At 41.1% G+C, this 11,825-nt stretch overlaps 1 protein-coding gene across 1 annotated transcript in view; it reads right to left on the bottom strand.

Moving 5' to 3' along the window:
- SLC8A1 (solute carrier family 8 member A1) overlaps window positions 1-3,953 on the bottom strand; it is a 317,474-nt gene extending 313,521 nt beyond the window's left edge. The window contains exon 1 of the mRNA XM_023516660.1: window positions 3,906-3,953. The gene's annotated coding sequence lies outside the window, so the exon portion shown is untranslated. The remainder of the gene's footprint in view (window positions 1-3,905) is intronic.
- Between the last annotated feature and the right edge of the window lie 7,872 nt (window positions 3,954-11,825).

Below are 11,825 nucleotides of genomic sequence, written 5' to 3'. Positions count from 1 at the left end.
CCCGCAGCCTCGCGCTCGCTCACACGCGCGCTCGGCCCCCTGCGCGCCCCCCGGGCTCCCTCGGCGATCGTGCGGGGGGCAGCCGGCGCCTTTCGGGATTCGGGAGCACCGAGCGGGCGGGCGGGGAGACCCGGCAGCCTCGCAGCCTCTGCCGCTGAGAAGCGTTTCCGATTTCCTCCGGTTCTCAGCCCCGCAGTGCGTCCTGGCCGCGCGCTAGCGCTCTCTCCCGCACCCAGCCACACGATGACACGCGCACACAGGCGCGGCAACTTTTCCTGGCCCCACCGGCCGGCAGAGCCGGGACCCCAACTCTCCGACCGGCTTCTAACTCCTGACTTGTGAATCTGGCTATTGTTCTTCCCCCACTTTTTATCTCTCTGCTGAGGGAAGCTTTCTTTTACCAAAGGGATCTAGAGATAGATCAATGATTGAAAAAAAAAATCCTCACCCCGCGGTTTTCGGACCTAGCACCTATGCACGACTACGGGATAGCTACTAGATGCTGACACAGGCAAATAAGTGTATTGGGAGCGGGGGAGGGAGGGATTTCTCAGCCAAGAACTCTGAAAGATACTCGGTGTTGGCATTTCCCTCTAAGAGTGTGGCTCGCCTGGGAATAAGCAGACTGACCAAGAGGCTGTTCAGTGTGAAAGCCTTGCTGCTTTTTAACTACAGAGGGGAGGAAAAGCTGAGCATTGGGGTTGACTTGGGAAAGACTTAATGCAGCAATCGACGAACCATTCATTGCCCTTTCCAAGAGAAGCATAATCATTGCCAATACATCACTTCCCGATAATTAATAAGGGAGCATTGCACCAGGCCCTTGCTCTGTTGACAGCTCATTCATTCTTACAAATCCTTAATGACTTGGCCTGATGAAAGGTTAGACCTACTGTGGAGTTCGCTGACTCCTAAACCTGGCTGCACATCAGACACACCTGGAAACGCAGGCCCTGATGTCGCAGGTCACAATGGGGCTCAGATCTGTATTTGAAAGCGCCAGTTGCTAGCGGCCACTGGTGCGATTTGTAGAGGGTCAGGAGCAGCTACACTGGAAGGGGAGGGAAGGAGGGAGTTGCACAGCACCAGGGAGAAAGTTCAGTTTGGGGGGAAAGTCCTCCACCCATACCGTACTTACATGCAGCTCTGGGGCCACCAGACCTTAGGAAACGAGATTCTGACTCCAGGAACCCCGATGCCCAACTCTGCAACAAAAAGAAGGGAATGGAGGCGAAGTAGCCTGTTCTGCCTCTATGCCCGTGGCTCTCAGTCCTCTCTGTGCCCCAGAATCCACTAGGCAGTTTTAACAGTCCCAGTGATTAGGCCACACCCCAAAATGATTAACTTGGACTCTCTGGGGGTGAGACCTAGGCATCAGTAATTTGTTTTTACATTGCTTGCTTGATTCCTAAGTCCAACAAAGGTTGAGAAACACTGCGCTAGGCTGATACATCTCAAACATGAATATGGATGTGCATCAACTGGGCCCTGTGTTTTCGTATTCAGTAGGACCTGGAGTGGGCCCTGGGTCTGCATCTCTAGCAACTGTTCAAGTGACCTTGATACTGTCAGAATGAAGCCTGCACTGTTAACTAGCAAGGGTCTGTTGCATTCGTCTAGGGGTCAGGGACACTCGCTTCTTGTCTTTTGAATTTGCAAGAAGTAGTCTTCCCTAAGAACATTTTTCTCTCCTTCCTGTAAGTTAAATTTTCTTGGAAGTCACGCTCCTCACAAACTTTTCATTAAGACTGTACTGACTAGTGGGTGTGAACAGAATGACACGTGGGGAGACACAGAAGGTCACCCTCTCTCTTTTGGAATAGTTCTCTGCCAAAAATTACTTAGAGTCCTGACTTTGGGGGAGTGAGAGAGGCAGATATCTGGCTCACATTCAATGAAAGGGGCTTGGAGAGAAGAGGCTTCCTTCTAAATGACACTTAGAAAAAGGCATAACTTAAGACTTTGTTCATAGCAAATAAGACACAGTCAACTGAAGAAACCAGGTGAAAGAGCTAAATGAAGATGTGAGTGGACGACTATCTCATCGGAATAGATTTTGTGGCAAGGGCATTGCGTGTTATTGCTCTTACGGGCCACTTCATGAAAGCTCAGATTCTCCAGAAGGTATGAGCATGTCTGTGACATGGAATGACAAAAGCTCTGTTCTTTAAACATCTCTAGGCCTGTACTCCCCGAAGTCCACCTTGTCAGTAGCTAAGTAGATGCTAAGGCTACCTCTGAGTCATCTTCCTTCGTTCCTCCTCTTTTCCAATATAAACTAATATTTAAGTTAATTTGGAGTCTCGGAGAGGGGGACATATGCTAATAGTCTTCTCTTTTTGTGGAACCACTCAGAGGCGTACGCACGCCTAGTGATTTGGTACCCTTTTTGATTTGGCTCAATTTCTAATTTGGCCCTAATTTTCTTTACCTTTTATTTCTCATTACAGGCATTTTTATAATGCTTCCAGGGCCCCGGGGGCAAGTCAAACCTTGTTCTCCCTCCTGAATGTCATACATGACTGAATTTTTACTGCAAGAATTATCAAAGGCTACATCACCAGCAGTAGTCCATTGGAGACTAAGGCTCGAGGGAAGGAAAAAGTGAGGCTGCTGCAGTCTATGGCTTTGGAAGGAAAGCCTTTCTTCCCCTACTGTATGGAAGAAAGTGATGGTTTACATTCTAATAGCCGTATTATCTCTTCATTGCAGTCTCCTGTGCTGATTGCCGTTCTGTCCTCTGGACTTGGGATTTGGCCTCCCCTGTCTTTACTGTTACCTAACCAACGCAGTGTGGCACAGTCATGTACAGAGCGACTTTGGATTAGGTATATTCAAGGACGTTCACATTGATATTGTCATGAATGTCAGAAAACTCATTTTCAGATGAAGTATAAAAGTTGTAAATTAGGCTTTATTCTTAATTTATCGAATCCACAAAAGAATTAGACATGCAATCAGGAGCACCAACATTTGGGGGAAGTATTCTATAATTTACTGAAACACCCAAGAATTTTTCATCCCAGGAAAAGCAGCACAGCACTTTGTTGTAATTCCTTTCTTTTTCACTTTGAATTACATAGGCAACAGGGGTACCACTATAGTTATTTCTTCTAATGCTTAGAGCTTCTTAAGTGTGTTCCTAACACCCTAATCACCCCCTACCTCATTTATTCTTTGCCAGCCTTCATCACTCACTTATCTGCTCATCAAAAACCAGTCTTACATAAGAAAAATGTCACAGCACTCCCAGCCTGGCCGGCGAGTAGAGCTTAATATCACTAAAACTAAGCATTTCTCCATACCTAAGAACTTTGGGCGGACCACTGGGCCCCAGCTATGTCCTTTAAATTTTCTGTGCCACCGTTGGGAACCAGGGTTCTTTGCCTTAGGGATGAGTATGAGGATTCTTTGTTGACTTCTAAGTGCTAGTCTTCCTCCTTCCCCCCGGGTCTTGTTCCTGCCGTTAAACTTTTACTTCTCAGTTTGGTTTTGACCAGTGGAACACCTCTCTTGTACCTCCTCCAGTAAGGGGCCTTGTTCCTGTACAGCAATCTACACAGTGGGAACAGCCTTCCTGTTAGATGCACAGTCTCCAAGCTTCTCCCCTGTGCTCCATTACCATGGGGTCAGCCACTTCCTCTGAGTCACCAATGAGTTTGACACAGTCTTTGGATAAGAGAGACCTGCAAGTTTGAGCAGCTTATATTGAAGGATTGGGCTGTACGAAATCCTGACACTGTTTGTTTTCCATTTCTGTCCCTTATTACGTTCCGGAAGTATCCAACCCATACTCTACAACTTTACCTATGTTTACTCAATGGCACAGTCATTATCTACAACAATTAGTGGGTTAGAGAAGAATAGCACACTGATAAAGAGCCATGGCATTAGAGTTAGAATACCTGAGTAGAACTCTCAGCTCTGGCTGTTGTGACTTTGGAGAAGCTTCGTAACCTCTTGATTCTCAATATCTGTGTCTGCAAAACATGGATCATAAAATCTCTTTTAAGGAGGGGTGGGAAGGACAAAATATATACTAGGTGCTTGGTATAGCTCCTAATCATCGTAGTTATTCAGTAACTGATGTTGTTGTTAGCTTACTTGTAGAGTTCCATAAAAAATGATATCCATATAAACAAAGAAACTATATAATTAGGTTATATATAATCATATTATCTCATTATTGATGATTATGCTATTATTTTTGTTATACAGAATTCTATACAATGATTAACCCCCCAAAATGCATTTCTACATTAGAAGACTATGTTTCCTCTCTGTAAAGAGAGAAGCTGCTGTGCTCTTTCTGATTTCGTAATTACAGAGTGTGGTTAGTGACTGATAAAGGAGGCACCATGTTCCTGGATCCTTCCCAATATTTCCTTTCCTTTATGTCTGAGTGTCAATTTGATCCTACCTCTATTATAAACTGAGGGTAGAATTTCAAAGACAACCACTTTTAAACAAATCTCAGTACAACTAAAATTCTGGTGGTCACGTTAATTTTATTAACAGGGTGAAATCTGCAGGGTGTAAACTTCTTCACTAAGTTTGCAAAAACTTTCCTCACCAATGACTCAAGGACTCCATCAATAGAGACTCCAGAGGACCCCTGGGGTGCTGTGTACCGGGCAACTCTTCCTCATAATCCAGTTCTTGAAACAATGTCCCTGAGAGATTGCACTTCAGCTTTTGTAATAAATCTCTTTTCTGAGGCATCCTGGATGATATACAACTTCTTCACTGCATCTTCAATTGCTGGTCACTGACTAGACTCTTCTAAGAACTGCTAATGTTTTACCGGGTACCACAATGCCCAGATAGGAGCCCTTGAAAAGGGTCATAACGAGATACCCGAGGGGGAAATAAACTGAACTTATGGATGTCTTAATCCATGATTTTAATGATGCTGATTCTGCTACTATGGGAAGTGTCTGGAAAAATGAAACTATATGCTCTCATCTCTTTAAAAATTCAGACTCATCCAGTGTGACCTAAAGAGTCCTTGGTAATCATTAGCAAGTGATGTTCAGAAACTACATTCCATCTTCCCTTCCTTTTAAAATATTACCCCATCACATATAAAGCTCAGCCATTTTTGGATTTGCTTCAGCATTTCTAAGAGTATATATCAAAATAAATGGTAAGTTATTTGTGTAGATGTTAAAATTATCTTCTACAATTTAGTTTTGATCTAAGAAATCCTTATGAACTAGTTGGAGGAGCTGGGATTATTCTCATTTTACAAACTGGGAGGGAAAGTAAAAAGGGATCTGCCCAATCCTAGCTGCACATATGTATTAGCTGGGTTGTTTAAAAAGCAGTGCTTGGAGATTCTGTTCCTACCCGTCAGAAGTTGAGTCTGGGCACTACTTTCTGTTTCTGAGTTTTCTGAATGGCTTTAAGGTTCAGCCAGAAGGAAAACTCACTGGCCTAAGGTCAAGTAGCTAAAATGTGGAAAAGACAAATGAAAACACACAATGTGGTTTCTGCACATCGGAAATTCAAGAAAAGTTACAAATGTTTTAGAGCCCTTCTGAGTCTTAGAGTTCTCTTAGAGTTCTTAGAGTGCTCTTCTGAGAACAGAAGGGGATATCACAGACAAAGATACGTCAAGATCAAGAAAATCCATTCTAATTCCTTTGTGGCCTCTGTCTACCCTGTTGAACATTCAATCTGCAGCATCTAGAGTAGGTTTTGGTACATGGTCGATGAATTAATAAACATGTATTGTTCCCTGTAAGGGATCTGGCATGTGTGAAAAGAAGATGGATTTTGGTTATAGGTTAAAGTAAACTCTTTGGCTCCTATCCAGTGCAAATTGCAACTTAATAGCCATTGCCTCCTTGAGGCTGCAGTGCAGGCCCTGGTTAGCAACTGACGTTGTCACCATATCCACACCCACAGTCCTGCCTGGCCACCTGCTCTGTGATGATAGACAGATTGTCTGCGACATTGCAGGAGGAGAAACCACACAGAGATAGCAATCTGACCAAGCCTCAGGCTTGAGCATGTAAACTGATCCTTTGTCAGTATCTTAGGAATTACTTTTGGGTCCTCATCTTGCCCACTTTACAGACAAGTCAGAGAATCTCAATGTGTTCTATTAAGAAGGGTTCATTAAAGATGTATTTTATGAGTATGATTCTCATGTGTTTATTTGTTCTTTTTCAAGAATCAAGGAAACTGAGTTTCCTGATTAAGTCCAAGTCAATCATCAAGCATCTCGTATTAAGGGCAAAATTTGGGCAGAGTAGAGAAAAATAAAACATGGCTGAGAGTAGTCATTAATTCATTTCTTTAATTCATTTTTTCATGCATTCATTGAACAAATATTTATGAGAATCTACTTAAGCACTGTCCCAGACACTGGGGAGAAAGCAGTGAAAATTTTAGAAGAAGTTCCTATCCTCCTGGAATTTATATTCCAGTGGAAAAACAACAGGTGACAAACAAAATAGTGAATGAACAACTTGTAGAGTGTCATCTGGAGATAATGCTATGAGAGCACTAGAGGGGGAAAATGGTATAGGGAGTTTGGAGGGAAAGTACTAGCTTAGGAGGTCAGTTTCACAGAGACTTGAAGTTGGATTTCCTGTTGACAATGCCATCCCTTTTCTGAGAGTCCCAAACAGATTTTATACACACACACACACACACACACACACACACAGTGCCAAAAACTATATTGGCATTTCAAGAAAGGCAAACTCTGTATTAAAATTGTAACACTCAATATACACCAACAACATTTGTTATTTTACAGATAGTATGTTGTACCTCTTGTTATTGCAAAAGTCCAACATGACTTGAGTATTACAATTTTAGCACCTTTCCTTTCTTAAAATGTGCATACTTTTTCTGGCATCCTGTGTGTGTATGGGGGTGTGTGTGTGCACGTGCATGCATGCGTGCGTGTGTATCTCACAGTATTTTGTTTATTTGAAAACTCGTTTCTGCCCTGCATTGAGGTTCTTTTAGGAATTCTCACCTCAGAGCTGTCGGACTCCATCAGGGTTAGCAGCAGAGGCGTGACCACGTGACTGGCACCTCTGAATTCAGGAGTGTATTCAAGTTATATAAATTCAAGAGTTGTTCCAAAAAGACAGACTGCCCCTGGGGGTTGCACATAAAATGACAATGTTCTTCTAAGGCAAAGTTGCTACAAGAATTCTGAGTGCCCTTTTGGTTTTATTTAAATTACAGCATCTTATTAATGCACTTCGATGGCCCCCTTACATAAGTGAGTTCTGACAGGTGAACTTCTTGCCGCAAAGTCAACCACATTGGTGAGGAGGGAGGGAGGGAGGTCACACACGTGTCACTTAATGATGGTTCCCGTGTTTCTTTCTTTGAGTTGGTCACAGCTATTTTTTCTTTTTCCTCCTGCATTCTTACCCCAAATTACGAAATAGACAACACACGTACACTGACAGCACACTCATTCATACACACACACACACTTATACAGATGCACATATGTAGTTCTTAACTATGGTCAAATAATTATTGAAAAATTATCAATAGCAAATTTGCTTTGTTAAAGTTTGTATTTAACCTTAATGGTTTTCTTTTTGCAGGGTCTCTCATGTACTTAGTTTCAAGTCGACAAAGAAGCTCATAGACTAAAGTGGATTATGTCCCATGCATTGTGCTTTTTTTGAAAGGAATGATATTAGATTGGAAACCCAAAAAAGATATGTGAATTATGTGTCTTAGAGATCTTAAGAGAGATTTAAATTTTTTCTTCCTGTTACTTTTATCAAAACAAGCAGGCAAACAAAAAAAGAAACATATTAATGTAGCAGTTACTCAGCAAAAGCAGAGCTTGGATGGAAAATTATTCAAAGGACCTCTAATTCATGATAAACGACCAAGAAATATATGTTGAATAAATGATGCAAATGAATGGAACATGCTTTATTCTAGGGTAGTAATTTAATTCACAGTATAAGTTTTGTAGCAGCATTCCTGGCTAAATTTTTAAATCATCTAGGCAGCAAATCGTGAGTGACTAATCCATGCAGAGCCACAAACTAAGTTCTGTGGGGATTAAAAAAATAATGAGACACCACTCATGACTTTTAGAAATTGAGTCTTATAGGTAGAATGAAACTTCTTCAAAGATTTTTGAAGAAGTGAGTGCTATAGCCAGGTATGTGCTTTAGGAAGATAAATCTTGACAGCGTGTCTGAGGTGTGTTAAAGTGGGCATGACCAGGGATAAAGAGATTGGTGAGGAGGTGATTAAGAGCATCGCAAAGTAGGCCCAAGGAAAAGGACTCCGAACAACAGCTGGAAAGAAAAGAAAGAATATAGCTATTTTTCTCTTTGGCTCAATTCTTGGCAGAATCCCATTACCTCTCTGCCCAATAGTTTTAAAAAATACTGAGTTTTCATGTTGAGGGGAATCATTCCGGATGGCTTCAACTAGAACACATATAATTTCTATAAAGCTGTTACTATTCTAGGAAAAAAAAAATCTGTTTTAAGACTGGCATAGCAAGTTGGGATGGGGGTGGTAGTCTGCTCCAGCAGGCAGAGAGAGTATTTTGTCATTGACATGATGAATGGTGACAATGGAGAGGAGGCCGACCCTCAGTTGGTTTTATTATTGTGTCTAAGTTCTCTCCTGACAATACCCGGTTCCCGTTTTTTTTTGCATGGTAGATTTACTGCTCCCCTGCCTGTCTCCCTGGGTGATGTGCTGTCTTTTAAGCAGGTTACAGTAATCTGAGAATATCTGGTCTCCTTTCTAGGACATAGGCCTGAATTGTAGCTAGGGAACAGGTGAAAAGATCCCCACCTCACCCTGTGCACCCCCAGACATTGAAGTCTGCTGTACAGAAAAGCCAAATGGAGCCAAGTTTGATGAAGTACAGACTTTATGAAAGCCCTTTGCTTCCCCTAACTGGACATGACCTTATTATTATATTTAGAAATACACAAAATCAGTGAAAGAAATCTAAACATGGACTGAAAATTGAATTTTGAATCTTTCTCTCTCTTTTTTATTTTTGATCATTATAAGTTCAGGAGAATATTTTTTTTTTCATTAAAAGCAGCCTTATTTGTTGGATAACAGGTCCAATGTGACAATAAATAGATTTGTTTTTTCATGTGTATTTCTGAAATCTCTTCTGACACAATCACCCTGGTAATCATCATTACCAGAAATCTAGTATGAATACTAGGGAAATTATAAGGTAACTTTTATATGGAGGCATGCTAGATTTTTAGATGTTTATTCTCTTGTGTGAAGGTAAAGTGTTATTTTTTATTTAGATAAATTTAATACATTTAATTATTAATCAATTATATGAAATAAGTTTAAGAAAACTTATTTAAAGAAAGATTAATAAAATTTTATTTCTATATCAATCCTAATGTTAGAAAAGAAACTAAAGAATTTCCTGACAAGTTTGGAACGTTTCTTCCTGTGAGAGGCAGTGTTTCCTATTAGAAAGGATCGGCGCAGAGATCAGCCTGAATTTTGTGGGAATGGATACCTGCCAGCTGTATAAACACAGATCAAACTCATTCATTCATTCATTCACTTGCTTATCAAGTAATTTTTGAGTGACCATTAGGGAAGTCACTGTGTTAGATACAGGGGAATTATCGGACAAGAAACAGGTCTTTCAACTGGGGAAGGATATAGAAATTAGCCAATTTACACAATTCATTATCTTATTAATATTGTAAGTGGCCACAAGGAAACACAATCAACTTTAACATTTTCTAACAGAGGGAATTGAACTTTTTAAAAAGGTAACTAGGAACTGGCTAGGAGGAGGGGGAGTAGGTTCAGTACAGTCCTGGACAGAAGAAGCTTCTGAAGTAAAGGCCCTGAGGTGAGACGTCATGGTTGAGGAAACAGAAGAAGCTTAGAGGGTGCCAAGCACAGCAAAGGAGGGTGACAGGTGTGAGCAAGGGTGGAGAGATAAGCAGACGCCATGTAGAACACGTAGAGCTCGCTTTTTTTTTTTTTCCTCCAGATCATGATGGCTTATCTGCTTCATATTAAGGACTTGTCTTCGTTTCATTATAAAAGAGTTAGCCTTGTGATAACCTAACTTTTCTGCTCTTTTTTCACTTCTCCTTCTCCCACATGATGGAGCGGATTCCTTCTATGTTTGGTATTAAGGAGAGACTTGACAACTGGAAGATTAAAAACAAATGAAGTGTTACTCTTAGACATATTTTTACTTTCACTGCTGTGCCTTGTCAGGGGTCTCCTGTGTGATCATCCATGGTCAGTAACCACCAGAATGACCAAAACTTTCCACATGTCGCTTTTCAGATTGTTTGGTGGAATCTTGTTCTTTTGACACCTAGCTCCCCTCCAGAAATATTCTCCTAGATTACTTTCTTGGTAATTTGAGTCACTTCACAGCTTTAAAAAGATACCTACATTTTTCTACCTATTTATTTGAAGTTAAGATTTCTCCATTGTAGCATATAGACCAAACAGTGATGAGCCTCAGTCTCCTAGCCATTCTGGTAGGAGTTGGGGAGGAGAAGACCCACCAGCTCCTCCTGTTTGGGGTGAAGAGAGGACGCTCCCCGAAGAACAGATTTAAAGATTAGAAGAAGAAACTGACATGTGGCTTCCCAGTCTTAGCTTCCAGCTTACTTCTGCGTCATATACTGCTGCACTTGCAGAAATACCACTGGAGAGTAACAGGACCGGGTGAGGCTTGTTATTGGAGAGGGATTTGAATTGGGCTGAGAAGTAGGGCTGATGTGGGGAGATGAGATTGGAAGTACAGACCTGCCAAAGACTCCATCACAGGACATGAGATGAATTGTGGGTGAAGCCACCAGTTGGGAAGGGCTCAACCTGAAGACTAGTCCAATCACATGCAAGCTCTTGCAAAGCCTGGAGGAAATGCTGAGGCGTTTCTCCTCCTGGGGACAGGTGAGTACTTTATCTAGACACACTGTGCATATAATAAATGAGATCCGTCAGCAGCAGGAAGCAGTATGGAGTTGTAATTTCGTCACAAGAGGGTTCTCTCTTCCTCTCTTCTGGCAGACACTGCCCCTTTCTTCTCTAGGTTTCTAAGCATAAGTTCTCAAGTGGGGTGATACCAATCCTTAGGAGGAAATTTCAAAATTCCTGAGTTATTTCATAGTTGTCACAAAAGGATGAAAGTTATTGTGGGCCTTTATTGGGCTAGAGTCAAGGATGTAAGATATCCTGCAATGTGTGGGAAAGTCTCGTACAGATAATTTCCCTTCATTCCATATATTTTCAAGTATTCTGCAAAGAATTCGTGTAGGTGAGAAACCTATTACTTGAACCTGTAGCCTTACTTTGGTTTTTAAATAAAATCAAGTATTTCTTTTGCATATTTTCATTTTTATTGATTTTTCTAGGAAAATAACTACTGTGTATGTTGCAGAAAAATATACTTTGTTTTATTTTGAATTTATCCATTATTTGTTGTTTACCATTTTGGAAAATCGGTTGGCAATGCTATCTGTTAGTCAGCCTTTAGAATCATGACCCTTGGGATAGTTCTACACAGTGGGACAAGGATCTGACTACGATGTCTTCCAGGGTCATCACATTGCAGTGGTCACACATTGAAGAACATATTAATTTCTTGTAAAATATTACCATCTATTCCTATTTTATTTTATAGTGAGAACTTTAAAAAGTTCATTATATAGAACTTTAAAAATATATGTGTACCTGGAATAAGTTACATTATTAATTTTATTTCACAATGGTTTGGTATATACATAAATATACCCATAAATATTTGTTATAAAAGACATGCTGTCATCTGACTATGTTCCCCTAAATTCGTGTGC

Source organism: Otolemur garnettii, unplaced genomic scaffold (genome assembly GCF_000181295.1).
Source record: "Otolemur garnettii isolate 467f Iridium unplaced genomic scaffold, OtoGar3 scaffold00095, whole genome shotgun sequence".
NCBI lineage: Eukaryota > Metazoa > Chordata > Mammalia > Primates > Galagidae > Otolemur > Otolemur garnettii.
This window is presented reverse-complemented; position numbering and strand designations above follow the sequence as displayed.